General features: G+C 36.2%; 1 non-coding gene across 1 annotated transcript; it reads right to left on the minus strand.

Moving 5' to 3' along the window:
- Positions 1 to 4,750: 4,750 nt before the first annotated feature.
- Positions 4,751 to 4,832, minus strand: TRNAL-UAG (transfer RNA leucine (anticodon UAG)). The gene is given in 2 exon segments: positions 4,751 to 4,785; positions 4,795 to 4,832. It is a non-coding gene; the product is annotated as a tRNA-Leu (tRNA).
- Positions 4,833 to 18,767: the final 13,935 nt, after the last annotated feature.

Below are 18,767 nucleotides of genomic sequence, written 5' to 3' on the forward strand. Positions count from 1 at the left end.
GAAATTTCAACCCATCACAGCACTTAAGTTTTTATCAAAAACAGCCACTGCCAATGAAATACCTAAGTTTGATTTGGATTGCCCAATGAGCGAGCTTAGGAGAGTTAGCAGACGATGTGCCCTGGTCAATGGTCATGGAGTCTGGACCAGGTTATTTAGTCCAGTTTAAAAAATCCTTATTTCCCTTCCTGGTCCGCCATAAGCGAAAGACGTGACGTCATGCGAGACTGCGCAGTACGAATTTACTTTCGTCATCGCGAAAATTCGCCTCAGAAAAGAGCCATCTAACGGTTACTAAGCGCAAATTCAAAATATCACATATAAAATGCTTCTGTTGTACGTTTCAAGGCCTAGTATTAGAGAAGGCAGTGGTAGAATATTATAAACTACCCCAATTTTACGTCTATCAATTGAATTAGATAAAATTTCACCTAGGAAGTTTTATTTATACTTTTACAACCATTAATACAACACTGTTTTATAAAAATAAACTCTAATGCCTAACTAGTAAGGTAAAAGCAATGGTTACATAAATACGACTGGCAACAAACATTCTTTCTGCGCATGCTCACCTCTCGAGAATTTTACCCCCTTTTCACCCTCGCTCTAAGTGTGAAAAGGTCTATTGACTAAATTTATAAGAATGGTCGCAAGGACACGGTTGCCAGAAACTTCGTACTTTTAATAATCTCACAAAAAAAGGAAATACTGAAATCTAATCGTTAAATCTATTATATTCCTCAAAATCCTGAAATACATTAAAAATTATGCATGATAAATTTTCAAAACAAAAGGGAGGGGGGCCTGTAGATCATGCTGTGCCTACGCGAGAAATAATCCTGGCGGCGCTACTGAGTAGAAATACCAGCTGCTAGTTTAAAACTGCAACTTGACCACATTTATAGACATGTTACTGGCCTGCAAATGTGATGGAAAAGTAGAAATCCAGATGCCAATTTAAAACTGTAATTTTACCTCATTTATAGACATGATACAGGTCTGCAAAACTTATGTCGTAGAATTGCAGTTTTAAATAAGCAGCTGGATTTCTATTTTTCTATCACTTTTGCAGACCTGTAACATGTCTATAAAAATGGTCAAATTACAGTTCTAAATTAGCAGTTGCATTTCTACTTTTCCATCACTTTTGCAGACCTGTAACATGTCTATAAATGTGGTCAAATTGCAGTTTTAAATTAGCAGCTGTATTTCTACTTTTCTATCACTTTTGCAGACCTGTAACATATCTATAAAAACGGTCAAATTACAGTTTTAAACTAACAGCTGGTATTTCTACTTTTGCATAGCGTTTGCAGAATTGCGCTGCATATTTCTGCCAGGCTAGACAGTTAACAAACAGAAAATGTAGAAACGGCAGTCAATTTGCAGTTTTAGAATTGCTGTGAAATTTTCCCGTTTTTTGAGCTGCAGAAATGTAGCCTTAATGGTTATTGCGTGGTAGCGATAAAAAGCGCGTATGCAGATGAATTACAGCTTAAAATTTTTGTACGGGAAGTCAACTTCGAGCGCTCCATAAATTTTTATCTGCTTCTGTTAGGTATTAATATTACTGCTTTTATTTTCCTAAACTTTGAATAAACAATTGGTAAGGCCTAAAAAGGCATCTTAAAAAAGCTTTACTCATTCATCTCAATAAGATCTTTTGATCTAATACTGTCACGTCTCGATCCTAAAAATATTTAGACCACCATAAAAGATAGAAAATTGAAACATTTTTGATCATAAAAGGGCCAGTATTGTATATACAGTTATCAAAAGTTTATCAGATATATTTCAATATACTTCGTAATGCTAGAGACTTACTGAGAGCTAGTTCGAGAATTGAATACACTCGGTTTTGCAGTCCAACTTCACCGATTAAGACAAGATTTACTATCACCATGGCGCTCGAAATGTGAAGTAAATTGCGAACCAAAGTACTTTAGCGCTTTCATATAAGTCTACAGCAGTTTTCCTGGTTGCGAATAGACGTAAAACAAGCCTGTCGGGACCCTTCCCTTCAGTTGTAATCGGTTTTTAGCTACAAAATTTAAAGACTTTTTCGATTATTTTCTGTGAGTGTGTATGTTGTGGATGTTAGATAGACGAAAAGACCTTTTTAGCTAGATGTGGTAAGAACTTGTACATGTACCTAAACAGTTGGACCATCTCAGATATTACTTTAGCAAGTCAGGAAAGCGTGTATTCAGATAAATTACAGCTTAATATTTTTGTAAGGGATGAGTACAAGTTGGGAATCCAAAATAAACCTCTCCAAGTCGAGACACAATTTAGAGGCTATTTTTAAATATTAAAAAAAATATAAGTGATATTTATTAATTTAATCGTCATTAATTTACCTTAATTCTAGTTAAATCGTTTTAAGGAACTTTATTCCTAAAATAATTTTAAACATAGCTATTGTTGACGTTTGAACTCAAGCGTAAGCCTCTTTAAAATTTTTTGGAAATTTAGGGTATATATAAGGCGACTGATTCACAATAATTGATAAGAAAACCCGCAATGACCCTGCAAAGCATCTGAAACGCGTATGCAACTACCCTAAAAAGTATCTGAAATGCGTCTCCAATTATCCTACAAAGTATCTGAAACACGTCTGCAATTATCCTACAAAGTATCTGAAACGCGCCTTCAACGATCCTGCAAAGTATCTGAAACGCGCCTGCAATGATCCTGTAAAGTTTCTGAAACGCGACTGCAATTATCCCACATAGTATCTGAAATGCACCTGCAATGGTCCTGCGAAGTATCTGAAATGCACCTGCAATGATCCTGCGAAGTATCTGAAACGCATCTGATATTATTCCAAAAAGTATCTAAATCGCACCTGCAATGATCCTACAAAGAATCTGAAACGCGGCTGCAATGACCCTGCAAAGTATCTGAAACGCACCTGCAATTATCCTACAGAGTATCTGAAATGCTCCTGCAATGATCCTGCGAAGTATCTGAAACACGGCTGCCATAATCCTACAAAGTATCTGAAACGCACCTGCAATTATCCTACAAAGTATATGAAAAGAGTCTGCAATGATCCTGCAAAGAATCTGAAACGCGCCTGCAATTATCCTACAGAGTATCTGAAATGCACCTGCAATGATCCTGCGAAGTATCTGAAACGCAGCTGCAATGACCCTGCAAAGTATCTGAAACGCGACTGCAATGATCCTACAAAGTATCTGAAACGCGCCTGCTATTATCCTACAAAGTATCTGAAACGCATCTGCAAATATCCTACAAAGAATATGAAACGCACCTACAATGATCCTGCAAAGTATCGAAACACACCTGCAATTATCCGACAAAGAATCGGAAATGCACCTGCCATTATCCTACAAAGTATCTGAAACGCGCCTGCAATGATCCAATAAAGTATCTGAAACGCGCCTGCATGATCCAATAAAGTATCATAAACGCGCCTGCAATGATCCAAAAAAGTATCTGAAACGCGCCTGCAATTTTCCTACAAAGTATATGAAACGCGCCTGCAATTATCCTAAAAAGTATCCGAAACCCGCCTGCCATTATCCTACAAACTTAGCAATTTCTGACTGTAACATGCATACAATATATCTGGAAGGTACAGTACCTGTAATGAGCCTACAAACATCCTGATTTCTTACGGTAGTTACTATTTCCCTTCTGTTTTCTAGCTGTAAGGTAGCTATTGTATGACTCTAGAGTAGCTAAATTTTGTATACTGCTGTACTGAGTTTTCCAACGGAAGATATTTTTTCTGCAAAACGTCTAAAATGTTCTGCATTGCTCTCTGGAATGCATCTTAACTTTGTCTGAAGTTGAACCTTTTTCAGGTTTATTCTAGTATTTTTCCAGAATAATCCAGTTTATTTGCAATATATTGCAGATTCTAAAAAATCTAAATAACAGCAAAATGCAGCCGTAAATTTTTGTACGGGAAGAAGCAAACTCCTGTTGCTTCACCTTACTCAAATTCGAATCGCAGCTGTAGATAAGAACATCCCAATTGCGTGAACCTTAGGAGGAAGACCCCGCCATTGAAAGGCTAGACGTTTCTCTTAACCCTAGCCGATCGCCGCGTGCATCTTAATGGATGGAGTAGAAACCAGTATGTACAGACTGGCGTCCATGTGGAATGGACAAAGAATAGAAGATTGCGGTGTTTAGAAGCCAGTAAGTACAGACTGCTGTCCATGTGGGGTGGACAAATGATCAGAGTTGTTAGACAGGCAATGGAGTAATAGCCATTGCAAGTGGAATATAATTTTCCAAATTTCCGGGAACTGTCAATGCGGTCCGGAATTTGAGAACACGTTTGCTCCGATTTTCAAACTGCAAACGCGGTCCCCTGGGGTGTAAGTCAATAACAAGAGACAGTCACACACACAGATAGACACGTCGAAATTGGAACCTCTCCGTGACATACGTAACTCGGAGAGGCAATAGGCTGATAGAGTTGGGACTAGAACCCACACCTTCGTAGAGATTGGTGCCTTAAACCAACGCCTTAGACCACTCGGCCACTCTACCTGGAAACAGAAGTCACCTCAGACTATTGAGCAAAAGCTTCATATTATTAATCGTAGAAAACAAAATAGGCTAATAGAGGTGGGACTCGTACCCACGACTCTTTAGAGACTGTTGCCTAAAACTAGCGCCTTAGACCACTCGGCCACTCTAACTGAAATCAAAAGCACCTCAGACCAATAAGCAAAGGTTCATATTATTAATCCTAGAAATCAAAATAGGCTGATAGAAGTGGGATTCGAACCCACGCCACCGAAAAGACCAGTACCTAAAACCGGCGCCTTAGACCACTCGGCCACTCTACCTGAAAGTAAAAACCAACTCAGACTAATAAGCAAAAGCTTCATATTATTAATACTAGAGAACAAAATAGGTTGAGAGAGGTGGGATTCGAACCCACGCCCCCGAAGAGATTGGTGCCTTAAACCAACGCCTTAGACCACTCGTCCACTGTAACTGGAAAAAAGTCACCTCTGACTAATAAACAAAAGCTTCATATTATTAATCCTATATTACAAAATAGGCTGGTAGGGGTGGCATTCGAACCCACGCCCCCGAAGAGACTGGTGCCTAAAACCAGGGCCTTAGACCACTCGGCCACTCAACTTGGAAACGAAAGTCACCTCAGACCAGTGGTGGGCCTTTCGCGATTTCTTCTCGCTTCCAATCTTTCCCTTCTACGACACAGAGGCGACACCGGCAAATCCCGCTTCACCTTCTCAGAACCTGTTTGAAAAATTTTCTCTGTCCTCTTCCCCGTCCAAGAGTAGAGGTGCAGGAGAGGAGAAGGGGGTGAGTAACTCAGAGAGGCTGACGGTCTAAGGTAGGAAGTGGTGTGCACCCTTCTCAACTGTAGGTTACCCTCCGTAGAAGAAATTTTTTTCTTCTTTGGAAAAGAAGGCGCTTGCTCTGAAGAAGAATTTACCTTCTTTAGAAGGAAACCTACTATGGTTAGAGGGAAGATTCCTAGAGAAGGGAGTCTCTCTCTGTATTGATAGTTAAAAATCATCTTCATTATTTTTAAGCCAATCATGTTAAAAAAACAATTAATATTAATCTTATCTTTGTACACTTTGACCTATCGTATAATCTATGCGAGGTTTCTTTACGACGAATGTAATAAACATCTAGCAGAGTTGTCTGGGTTGCGGACTAATAAACATGAGTTTTATCTAACAACAACCTGAGTCTTTGCTATGTTAGGACTAGCTTCACAGTAGCTTAGGGAAACAGTACATGGTGTCAGAATAGACACCTATTCGCTCACCTATGGACGGACTGAAAGCTTCACCGGAACTCTCGTTCACTGGGAACGCCGACAAGTTGTGGCGGGACTTTCGACAACGGTTTGAGTTGTTCGAAGCTGCAATAGCCTCCGGGGACGGCCGTCGCGACACACAGAAACTCTCCCTGTTCCTGCACATCGCCGGTCAGGAAGCCATCGACGTTTTTAACACATTCACATTCTGAGGGGAGGATGGTAACGATCGGAAGACTTATACGAACACGCTAGCGAAGTTCGAAACGTACTGCACTCCAAGGAAAAATGAAACCTACGAGCGGTTCATCTTTCGCAGTCGGATGCAAAAGCCGGGCGAAGGCATCACCCAGTTCGTCGGCGACTTGAGACTCAAGGTCAAATCCTGTAATTTCGGAAATTTAGAAGAATCTCTCATCCGGGATCAAGTAGTAAACGGCATCACTGATCAGAAAGTGAGACGTACATTGCTGGCAGAGGTAAACCTCACACTCACTCGGGCGGTTCAAGTATGTCAGGCGACAGAAACAATGGCGCAGCAGATGCGAAGCTGGTCCGATGGAACTGTAGTACCCAAGGAGGAGAACGTCGATGCAATCACACGACACGGTCGTAAGCTTAGTCACAAAGAGCGACCACCGACGAAAGGGTCCCGACATCAACCGTCTACGACCAAGAGCAGTCGCTACGACCAGGACAGACACAGTCGTTCTATCCTCGTACAAGACTGCCGGTTCTGTCATAAGGCCCATGAGCGAACTAAGTGTCCGGCATATGGGAAGATTTGTCGAAACTGCTACGCCAAAGGGGCGGCGGTTGAAGCGGAATAATCCCAGTGTGGTGTTTATTACGGCGTATTTTCTGGATTCCTCGTCTAACTGTATCTGATTATACGCTTCCTTCAGATCTAGCTTGGAAAAGAATCGGCAACCGGCCAGAGTAGCGAATATTTCTTCGGCCCTTGGGAGCGGGTAAGTGTCAATATTCAGCATCGGGTTGAGAGTGGATTTGAAGTCCGCGCAGATTCTTATCCCGCCGTTTGGTTTTTGAACGGTTACAATCGGAGATGCATATGCTGAGTAGTCTATCTTCTCGATGATTCCTTCTGCTTCCATCCGACGAAGTTCTTTTTCGACGGCGTCTTTGCGAGCGTATGGGATTGTGCGTGCTTTACAAAACTTCGGCTTGGCTTCTGGTTTTACGTGCAGATGGGCTTCGATATTCTTGACTTTCCCCAGCCCAGGTGTGAAGAGCTCGGAATGTTTCTCGAGTATCCTCTCTATGTTTGGCTCGTCCTGGATTGCGTGAATTGGCATTCTGCGAGGTGATCGGATGGATGGCAGTATGTTTAGCTTCGAAGGGGGCCATTTTCGGCCACACAGATTCGGTCCATTCGTGTCCACAATCAGCATCGGGAGCGTCTCCTCTTCCACGCCAAACTTGACTCGGACTTCTGTTATTCCAACGACTTTCACTTCGTTCCCCGTGTACGACTCCAGTTTTCGGGAAAATTGTGTGACTTGAGTGGTAGGGACAAGTCGCTGAAACTCTGCCTGGGTTATCATGGTGTGTCCCGCGCCATTATCGACTTGAAATGTGACGTCCGTCCCATTTACACCCAGGATTATGGTGTCGGGTGGTGGTACTTCCTCTCTGTTTCCGATCCTGTTTTGTACGACGTTGACAGTCCATGATGATTTTTGCAGGTCTGTTCCATGATCCCGTGATTTGGCCTCTCTAATGTGTGACACTTGACCTGAATTTCCCGGTCGCTCCCGGATCTGGCAAACGTCTACGTCGTATTCGGCGAAATGGTGAATCTGAACTGACTCATCATGGTTTCCCGTCTGAACAAAGTTAGCTTGATGCGATTTCCTTGGATTGTCCCTCGTTACCGGTTTATCCGGTGGACGTAAACACGCCAGGGCCAGGTGTCCGATCCGATCACATTTCGAGCATTTTGCATTGGCGTAAGGACAGTTCCGGGTGTAGTGGTCAGGACTCGCACATCTTATACACTTGCTGAGATCAGGAGATGGTCTGGTGTCCCACCGCTTCTTGTTATCGGTCTTCTTTGCTGACAGTCGATTGCCTTTTTGATCTTTTTGAGAATGCTAATCCATTGGGCTCTGCCCGCGCGAGTTCGAATCTCGCCTCCGTCGCCATTCTGTTGTGTTCTCGAATAATGTAATTAACTGCCGGTTGATACACTTAATGTTTATTCGATACAACTGATTAAAATCTAATTACAAATTATGGTAAAACTTTATCGTTAAAAAAATGCCCCTTGGCTAAATTCAACTATCAAACACCAAATGCATCATCGCGACAAATACAAAACGAAGATAAGAATCTCGCAGAATAAAGAAATGTATCAAAACCTGTATAGAATTCAAAGAAATGCTGTAAATAAATTAAGATGTACAGAAAAAAGGAATTATTTTAAAAACAAGATAGGCAAAAGAAATAATACAGCCAATGTCTGGAAAACAATAAAGCCTTAGCTTAAATCTAAGAATAGCAAAACAATAACAAAAATGGAGTATAGATCTGAAATAAGTGAGGATTCGCAAACATTCTAAACAATTATTTCATAAACAAAGTGGACCAACTACTTAAAGAACAACAGAGGAATAATAATAATAATAATAATAATCTAAGCTCTGCCTATGAAGGGATTTCCACACTAAGCCTTTGGCTTGTTTACAGGTGGGTCCCTTTACAATGCATAGAGGGATGGTGGCTAGCCCCTATGCCACAGCTAACCGACAGCGCCCTATACTAACTATTACCGTTAACCTCTGCAAGTTTTGATGGAAAGGAGAAACCGGGTTAGACCGCGGAGGAAAACTCCTTTGACAAGCGGGGAGAGAACTTGCAAACTCTACGCAGAAGGATTTGTTCCCAGATTTTCACCCAGTGCCACAGTCCGGGATCGAACCCGGGATCCTCTTGCTGCGAGGCGAAAGCGCTAACCGCTACGCCACCCCATACATACAACAACAGTATCAGATTGACATCCCCAGTATAACATTGGACGAATTTACTCCAGTTACGGAAGACAAAATTTTTAACATGCTTAAGAAGTTAAAAATAAATAAAGCCACCGGCATAGACGATCTTGCACCTGCCATCCTAAAGGGACTTGCAGCCATAATATCTAAAACTCTGGCAAAAATAATTAACCTATCCTTCACTACAGGGATCTTTCCAAAACAATGGAAAACAGCAAAAATTATCCCAGTTTTTAAAATTGGAAATGATCATGAGCCAAAGAACTACAGACCAATATCAGTGCTGCCAACCTTATCTATTATATGTGAAAGACTTGCGTACAACGACATATACAGGCATGTTGAGGAACAAAATATGCTGCATACCCTACAATCTGGGTTCCGCAAGCATCACTCAACTACAACGTGTATATTCAATGTATATGAAACAATACTTCAACAACTAAATAATGGAAACTATGTCATCACAATCTTTCTTGATCTGTCAGAAGCTTTTGACACCGTCCAGTATGATTTCCCTCTTAAAGATCTTAAAAATGGAGGAATCTTTGTAAACGTATACAAATGGCTTGAATCCTATTTGAGTAGTAGAAAGCAAATGGTATATAACAATGGGTGCTATTCAGAGAGTCAAAGCATCAAACATGGAGTACCCCAAGGGAGTGTCTTGGGGCCGTTGATGTTTAACATCTACACCTCTAGAATGCATGAAGCACTTTTAAAGTCTGTCGCAAATGAATACGTGGACGATACTGCAATTATTACTGGTGGAAAAAACTTGGAACAATTGATTACAGACATAGAGGGAGATTTACAAAGAATTAAGGATAAACTGAAATCTAAAGGTTTAATCTTAAATGTGGAGAAAACCAAATTTATGCTCATCTCACCGGATCGAAAAATAAGACAGATGGCAACAAATGTCTTAACCTTGCACAATGATACAATAAAACGAGTCTCCAGCTACAAGTACTTGGGCCTCTGGATTAACGACTTACTGACGTGGTCAGAAAACGTTAACTATGTCATTAACAAAGTGCAAACTCGAATATGGATGATTAAACCCATTCAAAACTTCTTAGAAGTTGACACCATACGAATAATATTTCAAGCATGCATAAAATCAGTGCTGCAATATGGAGGTATATTTTATCAAAGCAGTTCAAAAACAAATCTAGCAAAGCTAGAAAGCCTATATAAACTATGTATAAAATTTGTTGCCAAGACTCAAAAATATGCGTCTCTTACTGACGCCAAATTAGTAGCAGATATAGGCACTGTGCACCAAATTACCTACATGATTTATTGACATTTATGTACAAAATTAAAACTAATGACTACCCAGGATTTGTACAACAATGGTTTCCGCTGAACAAAGGGATAAACAATACAAACTTTTATATAGAAGCTTTTCCGACGAGACTACGCAACTAGAGTGCCAAACATATGGGAATCAAACTGTGGAATGATTTACCGATGGACATCAAAATAGAAACGTCTATAAATGTTTTTAAAAACAGGCTTAACCAATACATAAAACAAGATATGATTTAAAGATAATTAATTTAAAAATTTTTAAAGTGAAAAATAATTTTAAATGACTATAAATATTGAAGTGTAAAATGATTTTAAATGAATATAAATATTGAAGTGTAAAATAATTTAAACTACAGGACAGCTTTGTAAAGAAGGTCAGACTTAAAGGTATATCCTAATAAAAGCTTTTTATTATTATTATTATTATTATTATTATTATTATTATTATTGCTTGCATCTCATTTCGGGGACCATTTCTCTCGAATATCGGTAAATAGTACTCCATTCAATAGTCGCTATGATTATGACTCATCTTCTATCAGGCATAACGCATTATCCTCGATGTTTTTTGCGCATAACGACATTAATAGTGCTATTACCAAACTCCCCAACAAAAAGTCCACCGGCACGGATGGTATACCAGCCTTTATTTTAAAAGGTTGCCATGACCTCTTACTACAGCCGCTTGCCCATATTTATAACTTATCTATAACGAAACAGACATTCCCTACCATTTGGAAAGAAGCGGCGGTTACCCCTGTATTTAAATCTGGCGCAGCTTGTGACGTTAAAAATTATCGTCCCATATCTTTATTATCCACACTTGCCAAGCTATTCGATATGCTTGTACATACTAAATTACAGGAGTGGTTTAATACCTTTCCAAATGATTGTCAGCATGGTTTCGTACCGGGAAGGAGTGTTGACACGAACCATGCGGCATTCATGGACTACGTGGCACCGGAGGTCGAAAGTCGTGGTCAAGTCGATGTCATATATCTCGACTTGGCCAAGGCTTTTGATCGTGTTTCCCATGACTATTTACTGGATAAAATGCGCATATTGGGTGTTGGCGGTGAGCTTCTTGGTTGGTTTAGTTCCTATTTACACCAAAGAATTAACCGTATTAAGTGTAATGGTGCACTCACTTTGTTATTTAACTTATACGTATACGAATTGCAATATTTAATTAAATACTCAACATTAATAGCCTTTGCGGATGACCATAAGGTCTGTAAAATATTTAATTCCTCTGATGACTGCGCGGCTCTCCAAGCTGATTTAAACGTAATAACGGCGTGGTGCGACAGGCATAATTTGCCTGTCAATCCTACTAAGTCCCAACAGGTCGCTTTCACTAGGCGCATAGGTAGAAAAATATGCTTTCTTTATAAGGTTGGGAACTCTCCCATTCCTCGAGTGTTAAGGGTAACCGACCTCGGTGTTATATTCGACAGTGCCTTGCTTTTTCGGGAGCAGGTAACCTGTACCGTAAATCTATTCGACAGTGCCTTGCTTTTTCGGGAGCAGGTAACCTGTACCGTAAATCGTTGCCGTAGGACATTGGGAGTGGCTTTAAAACTATGTAGGCCCCTCAAATCCCTTAAACACTTCCGACTGCTCTACCTCAGTCTTGTCCGCTCACGTCTTGTATACGGTTCGATAGCTTGGAGTGGCTGTAGTACTTACCTACGGAAATGCATAGAGGCCGTTCAGCGTAAATTTGTTTCATATGTCCATACATTCTTCTTGCGTAATCTAGATTACGACTATCTTAATTTATTAAATCACTTGGGCCTTCCGTCCATAGACTATCACTTATCAATGATAGACATTAAATTCCTGCATAAATTAATTCATGATCAAATTACATTGAGTGAGCTACTTGCTAACCTAAACTTTTTGGTTCCCCTTCGTCTTCGTAAAAACGTAACTTTTCATGTGCCTTGTAAAGATCTAAATCCAATCTATCGTATGCAAAAAACTTATAACAATTTTTCTAACCAGTTCGATATCTTTTCAATGAAACTTAAACAAATCTGTTAGCCGACATAGTTTTTGTAATTATTATGTAAAAATGTAAATATCCTGTAATTGTATTCAACACTCTACTGTGCATAATCTAGTGAACTACTTGTATAGTTTTTTTTATGCACAATAAACATCAATTTCATTCATTCATTATTATTATTATTATTATTATTATTATTATTATTATTATTATTATTATTATTATTATTATTATTATTATTATTATTATTATTATTATTCGCTTTGACGGATGGCGATGCTCATCGGACCTTGTCCCAGTCCCAGTTGGCAACATTTTCACCCGAATCTAGTGATTTCCACTCGCCACGGTCTCATGCCACTGTTCTTGAAACCGCTGCTGCATCTCAGCCTGCCGTCACGAAGACGCGAACCCAGCCTGCTGGACCTGGTTCTAAAAACCGAACCAGTAGGACTCACTTTGGAACCTTGGTTAACTCACGGATTAAAGGTGTTACCAGGAAGATCGACGATCGCAGGCCTTCTCGAAAGGCTATATTCGTTAGCAGATTAGAGGCGAACTTACTTTCGCAGGACCTACAAACGGTGCTCATTGAGGACTTTGGCATCTCTTCAACGTCATGCATCAGGCTCCAACCCAAAACCCCGGACGCAGATCATACTTCTTTTTACGTCAGTTGTGACGCCAAGGACTTCTCCAATTTGTGTAACCCTGCCATTTGGCCTTCGGGCTCGGTTATAAAGACCTTTTATGGGAAATTACTTGATAAACAGAAGCATCCTTCAGAACTTTGTGGACATGCCATGGACGAGGCTTAATCGGCATTATTGGCTTTAACATTAAACTTTCATTTATATTTTGGCCCTTGACTACACCCTTATCATGGCCTAATTTAACTTCCTAAATTTAAATACTTGCTTTCTACTATGATACACTAAATTAATTTGATTTAATTGGCTTCCAATTAGTATATCGGACTTCTTGCTTAATTAATTTTTAACATACTACACTAGATCTCGAAATCAACTTCTTCTGTGACTATATTGGATTTTTTTGTATATTTCTATCTGTGTATAATCTCGTGAGCCATTAGGCTTTTTTTATGCACATTAAACAACCATTTCATTCATTCATTCATTATTATTATTATTATTATTATTATTATTATTATTATTATTATTATTATTATTATTATTATTATTATTATTATTATTATTATTATTATTATTATTATTATTATTATTATTATTATTATTATTATTATTATTATTATTATTATTATTATTATTATTATTATTATTATTATTATTATTATTATTATTATTATTATTATTATTATTATTATTATTATTATTATTATTATTATTATTATTATTATTATTATTATTATTATTATTATTATTATTATTATTATTATTATTATTATTATTATTATTATTATTATTATTATTATTATTATTATTATTATTATTATTATTATTATTATTATTATTATTATTATTATTATTATTATTATTATTATTATTATTATTATTATTATTATTATTATTATTATTATTATTATTATTATTATTATTATTATTATTATTATTATTATTATTATTATTATTATTATTATTATTATTATTATTATTATTATTATTATTATTATTATTATTATTATTATTATTATTATTATTATTATTATTATTATTATTATTATTATTATTATTATTATTATTATTATTATTATTATTATTATTATTATTATTATTATTATTATTATTATTATTATTATTATTATTATTATTATTATTATTATTATTATTATTATTATTATTATTATTATTATTATTATTATTATTATTATTATTATTATTATTATTATTATTATTATTATTATTATTATTATTATTATTATTATTATTATTATTATTATTATTATTATTATTATTATTATTATTATTATTATTATTATTATTATTATTATTATTATTATTATTATTATTATTATTATTATTATTATTATTATTATTATTATTATTATTATTATTATTATTATTATTATTATTATTATTATTATTATTATTATTATTATTATTATTATTATTATTATTATTATTATTATTATTATTATTATTATTATTATTATTATTATTATTATTATTATTATTATTATTATTATTATTATTATTATTATTATTATTATTATTATTATTATTATTATTATTATTATTATTATTATTATTATTATTATTATTATTATTATTATTATTATTATTATTATTATTATTATTATTATTATTATTATTATTATTATTATTATTATTATTATTATTATTATTATTATTATTATTATTATTATTATTATTATTATTATTATTATTATTATTATTATTATTATTATTATTATTATTATTATTATTATTATTATTATTATTATTATTATTATTATTATTATTATTATTATTATTATTATTATTATTATTATTATTATTATTATTATTATTATTATTATTATTATTATTATTATTATTATTATTATTATTATTATTATTATTATTATTATTATTATTATTATTATTATTATTATTATTATTATTATTATTATTATTATTATTATTATTATTATTATTATTATTATTATTATTATTATTATTATTATTATTATTATTATTATTATTATTATTATTATTATTATTATTATTATTATTGTATAATCTCGTGAGCTTCATGTAGCTTTTTTTATGCACAATAAAAATGTATTTCATTTCATTTCATTATTATTATTATTATTATTATTATTATTATTATTATTATTATTATTATTATTATTATTATTATTATTATTATTATTATTATTATTATTATTATTATTATTATTATTATTATTATTATTATTATTATTATTATTCTTCATTTTATGGGCATTGGCAGTGAATCTCTTGGTTGGTTACGCAGCTATTTATCAGACCGTGTTAATGTGTTAAAATGTAACGGTCAACTTTCAGATGTGTCTTATAGGGTGAATTGCGGGGTACCGCAAGGATCCTCGCTAGGACCATTGCTTTTTAATATATATCTGTATGACTTGCAATCCTCGGTTAAGCATTGGACCCTATTCCAATTTGCGGATGACAACAAAGTTTGTCATATTATAAATACACCTGACGATTCTGCGAAGCTACAGGAAGATTTGCATGCCATTGCCCATTGGTGCACTCGCAACAACCTAGCGATCAACCCTTCCAAGTCCATACACGTGACTTTCACAAGAAGGTTTTGCCGCGAGGTGCATTCCACATATAGTGTTGCTGGCGCGGTAATTCCGCAAAAATTGCAAGTAAATGACTTGGGAGTTATTTTTGATAGGGAACTATTTTTTCGCGAGCATATAGCCAATTGTGTAAATCGATGTAGGCGGACGCTAGCTGTCTGTTATAAACTATCTCGCTCACTTAAGTCATTACATCATTTTAGAATTTTGTACCTTAGTCTAGTGCGCTCTCGTGCCCTGTATGGTTCTCTGGTATGGGGAGGGTGTAGTCTGTACCTTCTCTATCGAATAGAAGGAATACAAAGAAAGTTTATCGAGTACGTTCATAGTTTTTTTCTAAGTCATTTACCATATATTTACGAATCTCTTTTAAATGAACTAAACCTTAAGTCTTTGGAATACACCATGAAAATTAACGATGTTAAATTTTTATTCAAGTTAGTTCGTAATATTATACCATTGAGTGCATTATTAGTCAAACTAAATTTTCTAGTCCCTAAAAGTCTGCGACGGACTCAGACGTTTTATGTCAAGAACCGCAAACTCGATCCCATGCAACGTATGCAACGACATTATAATTCTTTTGGTAGCACTTTCGACTTGTTTTGCATGCATTATAAAGATATTCGATAAATAAATATAACATATGTTGATATCTATTATACAATTTTGAAATAACAAACTATTATGTAACAAAGTAAACTATTTTAACAAAGTATGTAGTTATGTCTCGGCACTATTGCCATTTTTTTCTTTTCATTGTACTGCACTGTATGTAACTTGTATAAGCCCTATGTGTATATTCTCGTGAACCCTCGCGGTTTTTTGTATACACAATAAACAATCTTTTCATTTCATTTCATTTCATTATTATTATTATTATTATTATTATTATTATTATTATTATTATTATTATTATTATTATTATTATTATTATTATTATTATTATTATTATTATTATTATTATTATTATTATTATTATTATTATTATTATTATTATTATTATTATTATTATTATTATTATTATTCAAAAATTAAGGCTGCAAGTCGGGAACCACGGCGACAACGTAAAGCTTTGTTCGTTAGCTGGCTTGATCCAGAATTGCTCTCTTGTGACCTACGTAATACCCTTGTCGAGGAAGAAGGTATCAAATCTGCCATCTGTATCCGTCTTCGGCCCAAAAATCCCAACGCTTCTCACTCCTCCTTCTACGTCACTTGCTCGGATGATGACGAATTTTCACGACTATCGGATCCTGACCTCTGGCCGGTTGATTGTATACTCGCTGAATTTGGTGGGCCACTTCGTGACAGTTATAAACACAGCTCTGAGCTTCCACCTCCCACGAACCAATAGCGTCATGGGAGAATTGTCTATTGCTTATCAAAACGTTCGCGGCTTACGTACCAAATCTCGGGAATTCTTTAAAAGTGTTGTTTCTTTGGACGTTGATGTTCTTGCAATAACTGAAACCTGGCTTAATCAGGAACATTTCAATAATGACTTTTTTCCAAACTCTTATCAAGTGTTTCGCGCGGATCGCCCTGATCCTCATTACCAGAGTGTTCGTGGTGGTGGCTCTCTGCTCGCAGTGAGGAGTGAGTTCATGGCAAGTCGGCGCAGAGATCTGGAAATGGTGGACGAATGTGTATTCATTGAACTTAAAACTTCTTCTTCGACCGCTCTTCTCATAGGTTGTGGTTATTTTAGACCCACGATCAATGACCAACAATATGAACTTTATTCGCGTTGTGTTATCAACTCTCTTCGTGACTTCCAAGGGGACATAATTCTCTTAGGAGATTTTAACCTTCCCGGAATTAACTGGGACTTTTTCACTACGCAATGGTGTACCTCCCCAGTTGCAAAGAAAGCCCAACACATTTTTGAAATTTGCTATTCTATGAACCTGCATCAGCATAATACTTTCAAAAATGTTAGTAATAATTTGTTAGATCTGTGCTTGTCTAATGTCAACGGATTATTTTTAGATCACTTACGGGATCCACTCGTTCCAATTGATGAATATCACCCCCCTTTTACGATTAGTTATCCCTACTCACTGTTAAAATTTATCCCACCAATTACTTCTGTGTTTCAGTACGATAAGGGTGACTTCGTTGGCTTTTATAACGCTCTTAAAGAATGTGACTGGGAAGGAATTTACTCCTCGGAAGATGTTGATTACTGCGTGACCCTGCTGACAGGTTTCATTCAAAGCCTCATGACTAGGTTCATACCACGAAAACGTCCACGGGGTAAACCGTCATTTCCTCACTTTTTCTCCAAGGAGTTAATACTCCACATTAGACAAAAAAGGTACTTCTATAAAAAACACAAACGGACGGGGGTGCACTCGGACTTCGTTGCCTTTAAGAAACACCGTGCCTTGGTTCGGCTTCTTACAACTCGGGACAAAAAGACTCATGCCGCTAATGTTTGCAACGAGGCTCGTACTCACCCCAAAAAGTTTTGGAGTTTAGTGGGGGGTAACTTAAAATCAGACAATCACACCATCTCGCTAAAGTCAGGCAAGGACCTAATTACGGACCCTGAAAAACTGTCCGTTATTTTCGGGAATGTATTTTCTAAGATTGCGGTTGATGACGGTCAGCTTGGAAACTATTGCGCTCCCCCTTCGCTAATGCCAGTCAACTTCTCACTCCCAGTTCTATCACAGTCAGAAATATACTCAGCCATTAAACAAATGCCCGCGAAATTTACCACGGGGGATGATGGTATTCCGGCTTTTATCATCAAGGGCTGCCACGAAATATTGCTTAAGCCTCTTGAGTACATTTTTAATCTGTCACTGAAAAAGCAATACTTCCCAGCCTCCTGGAAAAAAGCTTTGATCGTCCCGATTTACAAAAACGGCTCAGCTTGCGACCCAGTCAATTATAGGCCGATCTCCCTCCTTTGCGTCTTGGCTAAAATTTTTGACAAACTCATCCACTCTAGTCTACAACGTTGGTTCGGTACTTTCCCTAATGAGTGTCAACATGGTTTTATCCCTGGCAAAGGTGTGGACACCAACCTAACGACCTTCATGAATTTTGTCTCTCCCGTGGTTGAAGCTCGTGGACAAATTGACACCGTTTACCTCGATCTGGCGAAAGCCTTTGATAGGGTATCACATTCACTCTTGCTAGCGAAATTATCTTCTATGGGAGTCTCGGTTGGCTTACTAGGTTGGTTAAGTAGCTACCTAACGGGCAGAATTAACAAAATTAAATGTAACGGGGTTATCACGAACTATTCTTACCCAGTCACATGTGGAGTCCCTCAAGGGTCATCCTTGGGTCCTTTGCTCTTTAATATTTATTTATACGACCTTCAATTTGTGGTTCAGCATTCCTTCCTCCTCCAACTCGCGGATGACA

This window comes from Phalangium opilio, unplaced genomic scaffold (assembly GCF_054372755.1).
Source record: "Phalangium opilio isolate 3A_F unplaced genomic scaffold, DU_Popi_V2 ptg000061l_1, whole genome shotgun sequence".
Classification (NCBI taxonomy): Eukaryota; Metazoa; Arthropoda; class Arachnida; order Opiliones; family Phalangiidae; genus Phalangium; species Phalangium opilio.